The following is a 20,437-nucleotide window of genomic DNA, read 5'->3' as shown; positions in this document are numbered from 1 at the left end:
ATGATTTTGTTTATCACCATTGGTGTTGTACATCAAATTATCGTAATTGTCTTATCCCTTAAGATCCCTAATATACATCTAATCTACATATATGTTTATCCGTCTGTCTGTCATCGATATTTTAAAATAAAAACATTTCTGCCTTTAGTAGCTCAAATATTTGTAATACAGTAGAACAAAATTAAACCATTCACAGTATGGCTTCGAGCCGATAAAAAAAAGCTTGAACCGGTTCTCTTTTAGTGAAAATCATGTATAGAATCGTATTACAGACAATTTTCCACAAACACTGGCTATCAAAACTGGTTTTAATTTTATTATTTTTATTTTGATATCCGCAAAAGCTGTCTATAATTCGATGCGATAAAAAAAAACTATTTCAAATTTCCACAAAAGAGGAAATTTTTAAGACTTTATTTGGGAATGCTTAATTTATCATCCCATGTCCTATCCCTGTGTTTTTTATGTGAAATTTTGTGGTGCTTTCCCTCAAAATGAACTAAAACCCTCCACCCCCCCCCCCCCCATTTAAAAATAATGGGATTGGTTTCCATGCCTAATCCTTAACCCCGCTGGGCCTATATCTGTGTTGTCTAAACCCTGTGGGGCTACCTAGTATCCAATATAAACTGACCTAACCTCATTAAAAGTGGTGGGGAGGGGTTATATTATGCTCAACAAGGCGCTTCGAGGAAAAGCATCATTTTTTTTTGTATAATCGTGAAGAACAATTATAGGATTATCTCAAAAAATTACATGTAACTAGAGGAGAGCATTGTACAGGGAGGGAGGGGACATTGGTCTGTTTATTACACTAGTCCCCAAAGTTTCATATTAATGTTTTCTTATGTGTTAGCTAAACAATTTTTGGGACTTTTTATTGAAATTTGATTAGTTGGTTCATTAAGTTGAGTGTTTAAACGTTTGAACCACTTACTGTAATCTACAAAAGGGTTAATTTTGTGTATTGAATTCATCGGCCATTGTCTTATCCCATAAGATTTCTGGGAGCATGGAACATAATACATTTTGTCACCAATAGACCAGGGATCTTAAGGAATAAGCCAATGGTTGATGAAATGATTTACATCCTAAATGATGACAAACAAAATTACCCTTTTGTAGAATAGAAATATGTGTTGAAAAGTTTGGACACTTATAGCTTCGAACCAACTAATCAAAGGGAGGGACATTAGACTTTAATTTAAACTGGTACCCAAAGTTTTATAACCATATTATTACCTCATTCATTGGCTCAAAAACTTTGGGTAAGTCTTGATTGGTAAGTTCCAAACTATTAATGTCCAGACTTTTGAATGTTACAGAAAGGGTAATCTTGTCCAGCATCATTGGGGATATAAATCAATTTATCGGTCATTGTCTTATCCCTTAAGATCCTTAATTTACATACAGACAGACAGACAAGTATGACTTTTCGTGTTTCGGTGCTACCTAAAACCTAAGATCTATAGGGATAAGACAAAGGCCGATAAATTGATTTACATCCCCAATGACGATGCACATAATGTAGATTACAATTAGTGGTTAAAACGTTTGCAACTTACCTTTATGAACCAACCAATCAAAATTCAGGGAAAGTCCCCAACGAATAAGAATAAGTTATTTAACTATTGGGTACTAGTGTAATAAACAGCCCAATGTCCCCTCCCTCCCTGCTAAAATCTGCTAAAATCTTTATTTTATCACTGAAACGTACTTAAATGTAAAAAGATATAAATGATATATGTGAACATGGATAAATTTTCAGCGATTTAATTCGATTTGAGTTATGTAATTTTGTGTATTTTTTAGCCTAACAACTTTAGGGACTTTTATTGAATTTTGATTGGTTGGTTCCAAACGTTTAAACCACTAATTTTAATGTACGGAGAGGTTAAATTTGTGTATCATCATTGGGGGTGTACATTAATTAATGGGCCATTTTCTTAAAAGTCTCCAAAGTTGTTAAGCCAACGAATAAGAAAACTTTGGGGACTAGTTTAATTCACAGCCCATTGTCCCATCCCTGACAGTAATGTGATATTCTTAAGGAGGGAGGGAACAATGGGCTGTTTATTACAGTAGTCCCCAAAGTTTTATAATAAAGATTTCTTATTCATTGGAATACCAACTTTTAGGACTTTTATGAATTTCGATTTGCTTGTTTATTAAGTTAAGTGTTCAACTTTTAAACCACTATATGTAATCTACAGAAAGGGTACTTTTGTGTAGCATCTTTGAGGATTTAAATCAATTTATCGACTATTGTCTTATCCCTCCGACCCCTGTGACAGTAATGTGATATTCTTAAGGGATTTAAATCCTGCGACAAAACCATTTCACAGGCCATAAATTTATGTAGATAAATTGTCAGGTAGCTATTTAATAAATTCATGTAGATGATTAGGCAAGTAGGTAATTTATAATAAACACCTAGTTCAGGGTGGGAGTGGACATTGGACTGTAAATTACACTGGTTCCCCAAGTTTTATAAAAACGTAATCGTATTTGTATACCCAAAAATTCTGGTTACTATGTTATAAACCCAAATTTTTGAGTTAATGAATAATGTTTTAAAAAGTGGGTAACCCGTGTAATTTACAGTCCAATGTCTCCTCCCTCCCTCAAAGATAAAGAGTTACTTACAACGACGCTTTAAGATTTTTCCCTAAATGTGTACAATAAAAAGCTTTCGATAGTTTTCTACATATAATAATCTATGATTACACCTCATTCTGCGTTAGTACGGTTCTAAAAACGTTAAAATGCAACAATTTTTCGTAGCAGGACAAAGTGTCTCAAAAATCAGCCTGCATGTGTCATAAACTTGAGGGAGATGAGAGGAGAAGTGGGAAGAGATGGATAATTTTTATGACGTCACAATGCTGATTGTTTTAGATACTTTGTGCAGCCACAACTTTTTCATCAAAACTCTACCAATAATTCAACAACAAAAATGGAAATATTTTGTCTATTGACAGCAAAATAATAAGCTAATAAATTGAGATTTTGTTTTTTTGATGAAGGAAATTTAAATGAGCTCTGATATTAAATTTTAACGGATTGTAAGACGAAGGAACTTAAAGTAATATTACTATGAATAGTTGTCCTTAGAACCCACCTATAGAATATTTTACATAGGATCTATGAAATTTAACTTTTCTTACAAAAAAGCAATATAAGTATACGATTACATAAAAAAAACTGGTTTTGAACCTTAATGAAAACAAACATGTACATGAATTGTCCACGAATATGTAAGTATAAAAGTAGTAAAGAAAGGAATTTTTGTTTTACAAATACATATTTGTATTACAAGGGGTAGGGACGGTTAGAAAATAGCCACAAACCATCTAAAGGCTTTAATAAAAGAAATAAAGTAGCATAAAACCATCTCGGGACCTAAGAGAAGCAATTCTATAATGGAGATCTCTACTGGTTCAGTAGTTATTGAAATCTTAAACTACGTACATAAAAAAGCCTTACTACTCTATATATTAGAACTAGCGGCTTCGCCCCTAGCCTAACCCAAGAGGTTTAATTAAGAGGTGCTATTTAGATTTTAAAAGGAAATTTTTTTGGGGGGTGGGGGAATTTTTTTGTTTTTGGGGGAGTTGGGGGTGTCCCACCCCCCAAGAAAATAGCTTAAAACCATCCCAGGACCAGTAGGTATATTCCTTGAACTTTGAAGAGTAGAGCCCAATCGGTTCAGTGGTTACTGAGATCTTAAGCTTCAGACAGACAGACAGACATCGTTCTACTCTGTATTATTGATAGGATTAAATATACCTTCAAAAATATTAAAATTACGACTGTATCAGGTTATATTTTTCATTGGCGGAAAGGAATGAACACTTTATATTCTTTGGTTTGAAGTAAATCCGTGAAAATTCCTCGTTATCACGGAGTCACAGGGATCTCAAGGGATAAGACAATGGATGATAAATTTTTATACATCCCCAATAATGATAAACAAAATTACCCCCTCTGTGGATTAGGATTATTTGTTTCAAAGTTTGGACACTGAAAATTAATGAACCAACAACAAAAAGTACCCATTTTTTAGTCTACGAATAATATAACGTGGTTATAAAACTTTGGGTACCAGTGTAATTAACAGCCCAACCTCCTCTCACTCCCTGTATAAGTTAACTAGTCCTGAAATTAGAAAATTCTTGATATTAAAACTTTTAGATTTGTAAGTAGGTCTCGGCAGCCAAGACGTATTTTCAGAGCGGCTTGGCAGCAGCTTTTTTTTACAAAGGACAGCTTGTAGCAAGCAAAACATTTAGGCAAGCGGTAGAATACACATTTGGGTCAGCGGCTGTAGCTGAAAATAACAAGTGGTTACAGCTGCCGAGCCTGTTTTCAAGCTTTTGAATTTATTTTAATGAGTAAAGTTTATTGGGACAGCATCTATAGGTATTCAATGGAGGGAGGGGATATTTGGCTGTTTATTACACTAGTCCCCAAAGTTTTATAATTATGTTTGCTTGTTCGTTGGCCTAACAACTTTTGGGACGTTATTTGAATTTTGATTGGTTGGTTCATAAAGTAGATTGTCCAAACGTTTCAACTACTAATTGTAATCTACAGAAGATTCAATTTTGTGAATTGGGATGTACATCAATTTATCGGTCATTGTCTTATCCCTTATTTGTTCTTTTAAAAAAATTCGATATTTTATGCAACAAATGTATTGGTTATTTCATTCAGGGACCTTAAGGGATAAGACAATGGACGAAAAAATAATATTTCCCTATATGTAGATTAAAATTATTGGTTGAAAAGTATACACAGAAATAAGTTCTTTTTTAAAAAGTCTTCATATGAATGATAAGTTGATGTAAAGTCCCAATGAAAATACACAAAATTATTGGTATGGGCTTTTATTGCTATACCTGATAAATATACTTTTTACCTATTATATAATAAAAATTATTAATATTAATGTATAAAATATTTCTTCAATAAAAAAAAAACATATTTTCTATTGTAAATTTGACAGGCTACTTGAAATATGTTTTTAGTAGCGAAGCTACTCTATAATTCATATTGTCAGGTATTTCAAGGGATAAAAAATTGCCGATATATTGGTGTTTATCCCCAATGATGATTCATAAAATTAACACTTCTATAGTTTATAGTTAGAGGTTGAAACGTTTGGACACTTGTTTTATAGAATTAACTAAACAAAATTCAATAAAAGTACCGAAAGTTGTTGAGCCAACGAATAATGTAGCGAAGCTTCTCTGTAATTCACTTTGTCCATAGGTCAGTCATGAGCTATTTAAGGTAGACAGCTGATTTTTTTGTGAAGATTCCCAATACGAATGAGTATCAAGTATGTTATTTACTTTGTCCGTCAGTCTGTCAGTCACGCTGAAAAATAAAGTAAATATATGTGGTAGGTTCCGTGATTTTTTTGATTTAAAAATCTTGTCCGTATTACCACCCATGTTTGAATGTATAGAATACGTGTATATTGTGACAAGAGAATTTTTGTCGTCAATTTAGGTTGCTAATATAGTCCTCAGATATTGTTTAAAAAGTTCCTCTATGGTTAGGGGAGGGTATGGGATAAAATCATAAGAAGAGGGGGGATGGGGTACAGTTATATTAGCCAGCTAGGAGAAACATTTATGCGAGAATCTCTCACAATATCCATGTATTCTATATCAGGGTATGCAAGAATCTCTCACAATATCCATGAATTATATATCCATTGTTTCAAGAATCTCTCACAATATCCATGTATTCTATATCAGGGTATGCAAGAATCTCTCACTATATCTATGTATTATATATCCATTGTTTCAAGAATCTCTCACAATATCCATGTATTCTATATCTATTTTTGTATGCAAGAATCTCTCACAATATCCATGTATTCTATATCCATTGTTAAGAATCTCTCACAATATCCACGTAGTCTATATCCATTGTTAAGAATCTCTCACAATATCCACGTAGTCTATATCCATTGTTAAGAATCTCTCACAATATCCATGTATTCTATATCCATTGTTGTATGCAAGAATCTCTCACAATATCTATGTATTCTATATCCATTGTTAAGAATCTCTCACAATATCCATGTATTCTATATCCATTGTTAAGAATCTCTCACAATATCCATGTATTCTATATCCATTGTTAAGAATCTCTCACAATATCCATGTATTCTATATCCATTGTTAAGAATCTCTCACAATATCCATGTATTATATATCCATTGTTAAGAATCTCTCACAATATCCATGTATTCTATATCCATTTATGCGAGAATCTCTCACAATATCCATGTATTCTATATCCATTTATGCGAGAATCTCTCACAATACCCATGTATTCTATATCCATTTATGCGAGAATCTCTCACAATATCCATGTATTCTATATCCATTTATGCGTGAATCTCTCACAATATCCATGTATTCTATATCCATTTATGCGAGAATCTCTCACAATATCTATGTATTCTATATCCATTTATGCGAGAATCTCTCACAATATCCATGTATTCTATATCCATTTATGCGAGAATCTCTCACAATATCCATTTATTCTATATCCATTTATGCGAGAATTTCTCACAATATCCATGTATTCTATATCCATTGTTTCAAGAATCTCTCACAATATCCATGTATTCTATATCCATTTATGCGAGAATCTCTCACAATATCCATGTATTCTATATCCATTTTTGTATGCAAGAATCTCTTACAATATCCATGTATTCTATATCCATTTTTGTATGCAAGAATCTCTCACAATATCCATGTATCTTATATCCATTTTTGTATGCAAGAATCTCTCACAATATCCATGTATTCTATATCCATTTTTGTATGCAAGAATCTCTCACAATATCCATGTATTCTATATCCATTTATGCGAGAATCTCTCACAATATCCATGTATTCTATATCCATTTATGCGAGAATCTCTCACAATATCCATGTATTCTATATCCATTTTTGTATGCAAGAATCTCTCACAATATCCATGTATTCTATATCCATTTTTGTATGCAAGAATCTCTCACAATATCCATGTATTCTATATCAGGGTATGCAAGAATCTCCTACAATATCCATGAATTATATATCCATTGTTTCAAGAATCTCTCACAATATCCATGTATTCTATATCAGGGTATGCAAGAATCTCTCACAATATCCATGTATTCTATATCCATTTATGCGAGAATCTCTCACAATATCCATGTATTCTATATCCATTGATGCGAGAATTTCTCACAATATCCATGTATTCTATATCCATTGTTTCAAGAATCTCTCACAATATCCATATATTCTATATCCATTTATGCGAGAATCTCTCACAATATCCATGTATTCTATATCCATTGTTAAGAATCTCTCACAATATCCATGTATTATATATCCATTGTTAAGAATCTCTCACAATATCCACGTATTCTATATCCATTGTTGAGAATCTCTCACAACATCCATGTATTCTATATCCATTGTTAAGAATCTCTCACAATATCCATGTATTCTATATCCATTGTTAAGAATCTCTCACAATATCCATGTATTCTATATCCATTGTTGAGAATCTCTCACAATATCCATGTATTCTATATCCATTGTTAAGAATCTCTCACAATATCCATGTATTCTATATCCATTGTTAAGAATCTCTCACAATATCCACGTATTCTATATCCATTGTTGAGAATCTCTCACAATATCCATGTATTCTATATCCATTGTTAAGAATCTCTTACAATATCCATGTATTCTATATCCATTGTTAAGAATCTCTTACAATATCCATGTATTCTATATTCATTGTTAAGAATCTCTCACAATATCCATGTATTCTATATTAATTTATGCGAGAATCTCTCACAATATCCATGTATTATATATCCATTGTTAAGAATCTCTCACAATATCCACGTATTATATATCCATTGTTAAGAATCTCTCACAATATCTATATATTCTATATCCATTGTTATTTCATATTTATTTTATAAGAATGACAACATCCATAAACACATCCTATTATAAAAAGTAGTAAGGTTTTATGTTTATCCATTAAGATCTCTCTAATTGTTGAGCGGAAGCTTCACTTCAACAGGTTTTAGGCTATTTTGGTGTCTTAACCCTATATCTTTTATATTTCAAATTATTTATTGAATAGTAGTTGTTTGTCGAATCGTATTATAGACAGCTTTCCGCGGATATCAAAATAAAAAAAAATGAGAACAAAACTGGTAATAATTTTAGGATTTTTATTTTAGTATTCGTGGAAAATTGTCTGTAATACGCTGCTCTTACATGATATTTCAATATGACTAAAAACTGGTTCTAATCCAGCGGATATTAATTGGTTTCAAAGCCATACTGAAAATTTAATTTTATTGACACAACACAAGCTATAAATTGTTCGATTTCTAAAGCATATAAATACCAGGGAAGGAGGGGACATTGGGCTGTTTATTACACTAGTCCTCAAGGTCTTAAACTAACGTTTTCTTATTTGTTAGCTTAACAACTTTGGGAAATTTTATAAAATTTCATTGGTTGGTTCATTCACTTCAGTGTCCAAACGTTGTGATCTACAGAAGGGGTAATATTGTGTATCATCATTGGGGATGTACATTAATTTATCAGCCATTGTCTTATCCCTTACGATCCATGCATTGCACTAACAATAAATTGTCCGATTTCCAAAGCATATATGTACAAAATACAACAAAATAAGTACTTTTTATACTAAATAACATATAAACATACAAAAACACATATTTTATCACTAAAATTGGTTAATTCTTTGTTGAAAATTATGATTTTAACTTTCATAATGATTTTGTTAATATATTTCTTTAAACACAACTTTTTTTAACTATTGATATATTTTTTTAAAATAAAATGAAAGGTCCTTGCCGGAGTAAGGATATATAGAAACTAAAGAATAAAACGGAGGATTTTCACCCACCTCCCTTTTCTACCCTCCCTCACATCCAAGAGGGGGGTTGTTGGAGGGAACAGAGGAGGAGGGGGGAGAAAAAAGCGTCAAATTTACGACATACGGTGGTTTGGGTACCAGGAAGGTCCCCCAAAACATTAAAAATTTTAGGAAAGCTAAATTTAAAGAAGGGAGAGGACATTGGACTGTAAATTATACTGGTACCCAGAGTTTTATAAACAAAACACATTGGTTGGTTTCAACAATCAACCATTTATTTTAATTTTAAACAAGTGTAATTTTGTTTGTCATAATTTGGGGTGTACATCAATTTATCGTCAATTGTCTTATCCCTTAAGATCTCTGCTAAGGTTACTACCCAAAGTTTAAATACTAAAGGATGTGTATCTTAAAATCTCTAAAACTGAATCTTGAACAAATTCTAATTCTTATTGAAAAGGTTTTATGCTATTTTTCAGGGAGGTGTGTTATCTCTGTATTAGAAAATCCAAGAATTTTTATTTTCGCTATTGAAATATAATTAAAAATTTTAGGAATAAAAGAGATTTTTATAGTTATAGCTTTTGAGGTAAAATGGCCTGAAACATGCTCAATGCTCATTACCAATGCAATTTGGTTTTCAGCTGTTAACGAGATCTTACTGAACATACATACAAACAAACATCCAATTACTTTCGTACAAAGATCTTTTTACTTTTCAATTTTGCTATTGCGTATTTTTTGCGTAAATGTTGAAACTTCGCTTTCAGGAGTTTTGGTGCATTTGACTTATTTTGCGTAGTTTGCAGGGAGGGAGGGGACATTGGACTCTAAATTACACTGGTACCCAAATTTTTATAAACAGGTTGGATACAAAACGTTGGGTACTTTTAAAAAATTTTGATTGTTTGGTTCCAACCTAGCAGTGTCTAAACCAATAATTTAGCTTATCATAATTGGGGATGTATATCAATTTATCGTCCATTTGTCTTATCCCTTAAGATCCCTGGTACTTTTGGAACTTCTGGGATATATAATATTTTCATTTCTTTCTCTGTCAGAAAAAAGTAAAATTTGCTCCCTTTTTCTGCAGTGAAGCTACTTCATAACTTTCTTTGTCTCTCGGTTTGTTTCTAAAGGAAAAATTTGTTAATTCAATTCATATTAGAGATAGATGTTAAGCGAAGCTTTTCTATAACTAGGGTCGGTCCGTCCGTAACGGATTGCTTTTTTCCTAAATTTAGGCATGTTCAATCGATTTCAAACTTTGCACGTTGATTCCTGTAGTAGTTATGTACGACTTAGAAAGCATAGCAACTCTATAATCATTACCATGGCCATTTTAAACATGTTAATTTTTAACAGCAATTGTTTATGTGATATAATTAAAATCATCCGATTGATCTGATTTTTGGAGTAATGAGTTCTATTATAAAAAAAGGTACAATATCATAAGCGAATCTCAGTATGTCCTTAAACAGAATTTTGTATTTACGAAGTTTTGCAACTAAACGTATAATTTTGTCAAAACTATAAATATGTTTATATATTGTATATTCAGTTCTGACACTCTACAAGGGTTTGTCATACCGTTTCAGGGCTTAGCTTTTATGGATGTTGTCATCCTTGTTATTGCATAGTACCTCTCTCGTTCTTATTTTATCTATTTCTCTCTTTTTATCTCCTTCTTTTTCGATTTTTATCTAAGTTAGAAATTTAAACTTTTGTATTTTGTAGCTTTTTAGTAGCGAAGCTACAATATAATTATAAATGTCAGTCTCTCTGTAAGGAACTGTTTTTCTGCTGCTATTTAAGATAGATGGCTAGAATTTTTAGGTTAAATAACATTCAACAGATAACCAACTTTTTGATTGCACAACCTTTGTCTTGATTGTTTTGACCAATGCATTCTCCAACTATATGATTCGCATACCTATAGATTGTATCTATATAAAGTACTAGCGGCTACGCCCCCTAGAGACCTCTAGGGGCACTTGAGGAGGAGGGAGTCGAATTTGTAAATAGTTGTTCGTCGGTAGTCTAGGGGGGGGGGAGAGAAAATTGAAAAAAATTTCTAAGAGGAAAACGCCGTTGTTTGATGTTTTGGTCATTTGTGATTTTATTCCTCGCTACTTCTTGATGTTGTCATCCTTGATGTTTTATCTCTATTAGCGGCTACGTCCCTAGAGGCCTCTAGGGGCACTTGAGGCGGAGGGAGTTGAATTTGATAACCATTTTCATATTATTTTAGATTTAAGAGAAAAAAATAGTTATAAACCTTCCCGGGACCTATAAGAAGCTACCCTGTTAAGGAGAAACCGATCGGTTCAGCGGTTAGCGAGATCATTCGGTACAAACACACAGACAAAAAGATAGACATCCTGTTACTTTAGTATAAGGATATCGTGATTTTTATTGATTTTTACTATCTTATATTTAAATTTTCTATTTAAATGTTTTGAAATTCGTGCGTCCAAAAAGAATGCTTTTTACATTTTATGCCTTTAACAAGGATGACAACATCCATAAAAGCGAAGTTTTAAAATCAGACGGTAGGACAAACGAATATTAACACTTGTAGAGTGTAAGAACTTAATAAGCAGAACATTAATTTATAAGTCTAATCAAAGTTTTATATAAATTTGTTGCATAATTGCATAACTATTATAAAAATTATACTGGTACCCAAAGTTTAAAAAACTTTGGGTACTCTAGTTATATCTTGATTTATTGGTTCATACTATGAATTGTCTAAACTTTTAAGTCAATAGTTTCACCTTACACGTGAAATAATTTTTTTGTTTAACGATTTAATTTCCATTGTCTTATCCCTTTAAGATCCCTGCCTGAACGGCTACTGATACTTATGAGTCATAGAGAAGAAACGCCGGGAGGGAGGGGACATTGGGCGCTTTATTACATTAGTCCCCAAACTTGGCACAACAATTATGGGGACTTTTATAAGATTTTGATTGGTTACTACATTAAATTCAGTGTCCAAACGTTTCAACCACTAATTGTAATCTTCAGAGGGGTAATTTTGTGTATCATCATTGAGGACGCACATCAATATATTGGCCATTGGCTTATCCCTTTAGATCCCTGGAAGAAACGTATATAAAAAACTAATAAGGTCTCCCCTTTATTTCAATCTTTGTAGTAGCAAAGCTACTCTATAGTTCACTTTATTAGTAGCGAAGATACTCTATAATTCACTTTATTAGTAGCGAAGATACTCTATTATTCACTTTGTCTGTCCGTCTATCAGTCCGTCCACCCGTAACACTATTGGGGGAAACGTGATTTGCTCAGCTCCTATTCAAGATAGACAGCTAAAATTTATAAGTAGCACAGCAAAAAAAAACTAAGATATCTTCTTAATATTTCTATTTTTATTTGAATAAAATAGCTATTACATGTGATTATTTTTGCAGATTTTTTACAAAAACTTTATTTTTTGTTTTGAATTGAACAGAGAAAATAGTTGATGAATTTCATAGATTACCAACAAAAAGAAAAACCATTGACCATCGTTAAGGGTTACTACACTTAAGCTTTAGACATTTAAATACTTAAACCTTACCTAAAGATAATAGGATGTTTATTTGTGTGTACCAAAAGATCTCGCTAAACGCTGAACCGATAGTGAAGCTTCCAGGGTGGGGGTGGGTTTTCGCACCTCAAAAAAGAGAAATCTCCCTAATTTTTTAAAAACTAAAATGGAAAATGGAGGGTCAACTTAGCCTTCCCCTCTCCTTCCCCCAAGTTCCCTTAGGAGCGGTTTAGTTATGTGAAATGTAACTTATACCTGTTATGTCATCTATAGTTCTCTATGATTTAAATTTAAACAGAGGATACTTGATGAATCTTTATTCAAAACAACACACAGACATGACCATATTTTCTCAGGAATCATTATGTCTGTCAATTGTTAATAAAACAGCCGTCAAAATTATTGGCGTTTTCCCCCAAAGGTCCTTTTTGAACATTAATAACACCTTTCCCTTTTTTATTTAAATTGAATGCCTATGTAATGCTTGCAGGGGGGGGGCTAACCCTGCTGGGCGTCTCAGTACCCAATTTAACCTAACCTAACCCGATTGTTAATCGAGCCTCCACTTTAATTTTCAAAAAAAAATAATTCTAAACCTTCCCTGGAAAAATAAGAAGCTTTATTGTAAAGTAGAACCATACCAGTCCAGCGGTTAGTAAGATCCTAGGCTACAGAAAAGAAACAGACAAACGTCCTGTTACTTTTATATATTTACTAGGGGCTACACCCCAAGAGGCCTCTAGAAGAAAATGAGAAAGAGAGGGTTGATTTTAATTACCCATTTTTTTATTTTAGAAATAAATAGAAAAAGTTATAAAAAAATTTGGGGGGGGGGGGTATTAGAATGTTTGTCTCTATCTTTAGATACGTAGAGCGTGGACCATAAAGATAAATTTATTCTTCTATGTTTATCAAGTTGGTCTTCTTCATAGCGAAGCTTTTTTATAATCAGGGTTGTCCGTCCGTATGTCCGTATGTAATATATGTTGTCGGTTCCTTTAATTTTTTTTTGTTATTTTTGTATGTAATGTATATTTCTTATAGAAAATTTGTTTTTTTCTTCTGAGCTGGATCTTTAAATCATTTTAGTGGTGAGCCAGATCGAAGTGAGCCAACTTTCCACTAATGAGAGCACAGAGAGCTGAGATTGGCTGAAATTCGGCTCACCCCGATCTGGCTCACCACTAAAACGATTTAAAGATCCAGCTCTGCTATTTGAGATAAATTGGACTGTTAATTACACTAGTACCCAAATAGCTATAGCCTTTTCTTTATTTGTTTGATTATAAACTTTGGGTACTTTTATCATATCCTGATTAGTTGGTATAAACTAACAGTGTTGCGACTTTTCAACTGATAATTTTAAACTAAATTATTAACTGCATTAATTTTGTTAACATCATTGGGGATGTAAATCAATATATCAACCATTGTCTTATCCCTTCAGCTCCCTGGGCCCAACTCTATAAATCTTTGGGACGTAGAGAAAAACAAATTTATTTTTATGTCTATGATTCATTTTTGTAAGCGGAACTTTACTACAATAAAGGTGCGTACGTTCATCTGTCCGTTTGTCTGCATCTGTTGGTTGACTAACTATCTTCCTGTCTTTTCATTTTTATAGCGTATTTTTAATTTTGCAGATTAAAAACATCCTATCTATTTGAAATCTTATAGTTTAGGTTAATTTATCCCCGCAGGATTAGGGCCATCTACAAGGGTTAGGTATAGACAAAAACTACACCCTCCTCCCTTATTTTGAATTAAATACAAAAAATAAGGGGATGGGGTTTATCATAGCTCAACTGACACTGTGTTACAATCTTCTTCTAGAATTTTTTTAAATTTCATGGTTTCTACTTAAGGTGATTTCCCCTCATATCGCATATGGAACACTAATTAACTTTCTATAAAAGTATATTTTCAATGCTTAATTTAGGTTAGGTTAGGACAAATAGTCCCACATGGATAAATTATTCGTTGGCTCAAAAACTTTGGGTTTTTTTTGTAACTTCCAAACAAGTATTCCCCAAACTTTGATCTAATCTACAGAAGGGGTAATTTTGTTATCATTGATAGCGCCATTCGGGGTTAGAGCAACTAGAAAAATTAAAATAATTCAAATTTTGTCAGCTAGGATTTTGAATGAAATTGGTAGTCAATGTATCTTCTGTGTGTATGTGTGTGTTGTGTGAGTGTGTGTGTCTGTGTGTGTGTGTGTTTGTGTGTGTGTATGTGTGTGTGTATGTGTGTGTGTGTGTGTGTGTTTGTATGTGTGTGTGTATGTATGTGTGTGTATATGTGTGTGTGTGTGTGTTTAAGCTTTTGTGTGAAAAGAAAATCCCAAAATAATGGATATATAAAATACGTGGATATTATGTCAGGGGGAAAATTGTCGTCAATTTTGATTGCTAACATGGCAATCATTTATTTTTCATCCAGTAGGGGGGGAGGAGAAGGAGTAAAGGTGTTAGATGTGGGGTATTATTATTTTGCCAGCTACAAACATCACTTTATTAGAATACATGATAATCTGGTGTAAGATCCATGTAATAATAAATCCATTGCCAAAGTATTATTTACACTTTATACTATGGTCTAAAATTTTATAAAGATAGGACGATTTTAACAGTTTTATCAGGTATTTGAAGGGATAAGACAATGGGCAATAAATTGTTATACATCCCTAATGATTATACACAAAATTACCACATCTGAAAATTACAATTAGTGGTTGAAACATTTGGACACTCAACTTGAACCAAAATGAAAACTTTGGGGACTAGTGTAAAATACAGCTCAATGTCCCCTCCCTCCCTGAAATCCCAAAGTATTATTTACAACAACACTTTAAATTTTATAAAGATAGGACGATTTAAACAACATCAAAACGTCCTATCAATTTCAAAATCTTGCATGGTGATTCCTGTAACAAAGAAGTTTATTTTGACAGCAAAGCAACTCTGTAATATGAAATGTATATTTTTTTGTTTTTACAGGAAGGGAGGGGACATTGGACTGTAAATTACACTGGTATCCAAAGTCTTAAAACCACCCTACGTTAGCTTATTTGTTGGCTCAAAAACTTTGGATAATTTCTATTAAATATAAATGGTTGGTATTGTCCAAACAATGAAAAAGGGAGTGAGCATTGTTTATCATCATTGGGGATGTATACAAATTTATTGTCCATTGTCTTATCCCTTGAGATCCCACCATTTTTGGCCCAATGTGTTTTAGAGACAAATTCTAGACGCAAAAATCCTTTTCTTTACCATTCTATAAAGCTATCTAGTCCAGGGATCTAAAGGGATAAGACAATGACCGATAAATTGATGTACAGCATCCCCAATGATGATACACATAATTACCCTTTTTGTAGATTAGAATTAGTGGTTGAACTATCAACTTAATGAAACAACCTATCAAAATCACTGAAGTCCTCAACAAGTTGATAAGCCAACGAATAAGAAAACGTTATTATAAAATTTGGGACTAGTGTAATAAACAGCCCTTTGTCCCCTCTTTCTGTGCTTTAAAGCTATCTATTCATATATTTTAACAAGGATGAAAACATCCGTAAAAAGATCGTGGGACAAACGAACATTAATACTTGTAGAATGTCAGAACATAGAATCCTACATATAAAAATAACAGGACATTTGTCTGTCTGTTTGAACCGTATGATCTCGCTAACCACTATACCGATATGGTTCTCCTTTACAATGTGGCTTTTAAAAGGTCTTGGTTTATAACTATTTTGGGGAGGGTAACACCATCCCCTTAAAAAAATTAAAGTTAGAATGTATTAAATTGACTTTCTGGTATTGATTATAGAGTTCCTAAGCTTTCTAACCTGTACCTATCTGATATAGTAAAAGTTTGAAACCGATAGAACAATTCTGATATACCTAAATTAGAAGCTTTATAATGTGTCTCAAAAGATCAGCCGTGTGACGTCATAAAAATGAGGGATTTTCCATCTCCTTTTTAGGGGTTTCTCGTCTTATATCTCATTTTTATGACGTCACACGGCCGATCTTTTAAGACACTTTGTAAAGCTACCTAAATTAGCAATAAGATCTTTCCTTTACGGACGTAAAGACCGAACCTAATTATAGAAAAGCTTCGCTATTGCTGCTTAAAAGCTCACACAATAATACACAGCCACACTTTAATCAGGGAGGGAGGGGACATTGGGCTCTTTATTACACTAGTCCCCAAAAGTTTTATAAAAAGGTTTTCTTATTCGTTAATTTAACAACTTTGGAGACTTTAAATGAATTTTGATTGGTTGGTTCATTAAGTTGAGTGTCCTAACGTTTCAACCACAAATTATAATCAACAGAAGGGGTAAGTTTGTGTATCATCAATGGGGATGTACATCAGTTTATCGGCCTTTGTCTTATCCCTTTAGATCCATGTACTTTAACACATAAAAAATCACACACACACACACACATAAATACACAAAAACATACACACACTTTTTTTTATTCTTTTCATATTCAGATTTTAACAACTTAAGTCGTGCAGAAGCTGTGAGCAAGATTTTTTTGTAGCGAAGCTACTCTATTTTTTGTTTTTGTATGACCAAGCTAAATTTGCTTGATTCATTTCACTATGAGATGCGATTGATAATGAAGATTTTTTTCTTTGAAATATATTTCGTTATGAAGCAGCAATAGTTACTACTTTATAAATGTTAGGGTTGAGATAGATTTATAACTGTTAAAAGTGTTTTGTATGTTTGTTTGTCTGTACGTCTGTCTGCCTGTCTATCTGTCTGTCCGTCTGTATGTCTGTCTGTCCGTCTGTCTGTCCGTCTGTATGTCTGTCTGTCCGTCTGTCCGTCTGTCTGTCTGTATGACTTTCCGTCTGTCTCTACATCTGTCTGTCTGTCTGTCTGTCTGTCTGTCTGTCTGTCTGTCTGTCTGTCTGTCTGTCTGTCCGTCTGTCCGTCTGTCCGTCTGTCCGTCTGTCCGTCTGTCTGTCTGTCTGTCCGTCTGTCCGTCTGTCCGTCTGTCTGTATGTCTGTCTCTCTGTCTGTCTGTCCGTCTGTCTGTCCGTCTATTTGTCCGTCTGTCTGTCTGTGTAAAAATGACAATAAAAAAATCTCCTTAAATTTATAATTAACTTTGTCTGTCTGTCTTTTTAAAACTAATTCCCTCTTTCTTTTTCTTTTTTTCCTTTCTCTTTCTTTTTAATGTAACCCAAACAAGGATGACAACATCCATAAAAGCAAAGCTCTGAAATGGAAGGACAAACAAACATTAACACTTTTAGAGTGCATAAGCAGAACATTAATGCATAAGTCCAAACAAAATTGTAAGTAAATTTGTTTGATACTGTTTTGGACATACTTATATTTTTTAGGACCTCATGATAAAGCATTGTACCTTGTTGTAATAGGAATCAGAAATAAAAAATTTTAATATACAAAAATTTGTTATGAAAAAAGTTAAAAAATCAACAAGTTTAAAATGGACGTACGGACATTCTGGTAAAGATTATAGAGTTGCTATGCTTTCTAAATTTTACCTTACTGTTAAAGGAATCATCATGCAAAGTTTGAAATCGATAGGACAATTCTAACCTATTTAAATTAACTAAAAGAGCTAACCGTTACGGACGTACTAACAAACGGACGGTCCGACCCTAATTATAGAAAATCTTTGCTTTAAAAAAAAATACAAATAAAGAAATTAGAAAGTTACAGATTTTTTTTCATTTTCCTTATTTTTACTTTTGACCTTAAATTGAAACAAATCAATAAAATGATATACATAACACGAAATGTAATTGATGTATAATTACTTGGATATTATGACAGGGGAAATTTAATTAAAGTTCCTCCACAGATTATGAAGTTATAAGATAAAATAACCAATGAGAAGCCAGCATAAATTTTACAATTGCATTAGTCAATTACAGTATATACTGGCCTCTCATTGGCTATTTTATCGTATGAAGTCATAATCTGTGAAGGACATTTAATCATCTTTAATTTTTTAATTGATTTAGGTTGCTAATTATAGTCATCATTTATTGGTCAGTTCGTTCCTCTATTAGAAGGGGAGAGTATGAAGTTAAGGGGTGTATGGGGGGTATTTTTAAATTAGTCAGCTGGAAGATCCATTTTATTAGAGTAGGCGAAAAACTGGTGCAATATGCAAGTAATTATATTTCGATTGTTATAACATGTAAATGTGGTTTTGATAATAATAGAACTTACATGCAAAGTTTTAGGTCAATAGGATGATTATTTCTTTTCAAGTTACAATAATAGTCTCTTTTAAAAACATAGTTTTTGCTGTTTTTCCTCAATCGTACTTACATTTAGACATATAAATATAGAGATGCTTTAATCATAAAATTATTTCTATTCGGCCAATATTATCTCATAATTATATAAACAAAATTAATTATTAGTACTTTCATAAAAAAAAGAACGTACAGACATTATATTAGTGATTATAGAGTTACTATGCTTTCTAAATCTTACCCAATTGTTGCAGAAATCCTCATACAAAGGATATAATAAAATTAGCCATTAAGGACGTATAGACAGAGCCTAATTGTAGAGAAGCTTCGCTAATAAAATAAAAACATGAATTGGTTAACTAGAACAAAACCACTTTTCTACAGGGATCTTAAGGGATAAGACAATAAAAGATAAATTGATGTACATCCCCAATGCTGATAAACAAAATTACCCCCTCTGAAGATTAATTTATTGATTGAAAAGTTTGAACACTACTAGTTTGAACCCAAAGTTGTTAAGCTAACATATGAATGATCATGTAAAAACTTTGGGTACCAGTATAATTTACAATCCAATGTCTTCCCTCCTACTATGTTACTAGAGTAGGGAAAATGCCTTGGCCCTAAAACGGGTGCAACAATAAGGAATAATGAAATATTGGACAGACAGAAGGACTGACAGATAGACAGACAGTTGGACAGACAAACAGACAGACAGACAGACAGACAGACATACAGACAGACAGACAGACAGCAGACAAACAGACAGACAGACTGACTGACTGACAGACAGACAGACAGACAGACAACAGACAAACATACAGACTGACAGACAGATAGACAACAGACAAACATACAGACAGACAGACAGAAAGACAGACAGACAGACAGACAAACAGACAGACAGACAGATAAACAGATAGACAGACATACAGACAGACAGACAAACAGACAGAGAGACAGACAGAGAGACAGACAGACAGAAAGACAGACAGACAGACAGACAGACAGACAGACAGACAGACAGACAGACAAACAGACAAACAGACAAACAGACAGACGAACTTGCAGTTTTTGAGTAGCTGCGCTATTAACTTTTTGTACGTCCGTCCGTCCGTACGTCCGTCCCTGGCTACCGCATTATAATTTTATTTTAAATTAATTCAAATAATTTCACATTGATTTATTACGAGCTGGCCACTGATTTTTGCCGCAGATTTTTTGGAGCGAATCTTCTCTTTAACATATGTCTGTTTGTCTGCCTAGCAGTTAGGATCTTTGTAAACATTAACAATACATGTATTTTTATACATTAGGGTCGGTCCGTACGTCCGTCCGTAACGGATAGCCTTTTCCGTTAATTTAGGCATTTTCGAATTGTCCTATCGATTTCAAACTTTGCATAATGATTCCTGTAGTAGTTAAGTACGATTTAGAAAGCATAGCAACTCTATAATCATTACTAGTATGTCTGTACGTCCATTTTGAACATGAAGATTTGTACTTTTTTGACAACAAATTAAAATTTTTTATTTATGATTCCTATTACAACAAGGTACAATGCTATAAACAACATTTTTACTCGCAGCTGACTAGATTAGCGTAAAAACCATCCATCCCCTTTACACCATTCCCTCCCCTCCTACTGGACTATCGTACTGACCAATA

This window comes from Acartia tonsa, chromosome 14, assembly GCF_053477335.1.
Source record: "Acartia tonsa isolate MP-2025a chromosome 14, ASM5347733v1, whole genome shotgun sequence".
NCBI lineage: Eukaryota > Metazoa > Arthropoda > Copepoda > Calanoida > Acartiidae > Acartia > Acartia tonsa.
The sequence above is the reverse complement of the archived record's forward strand: the minus strand, read 5'-3'. Positions refer to the sequence as shown.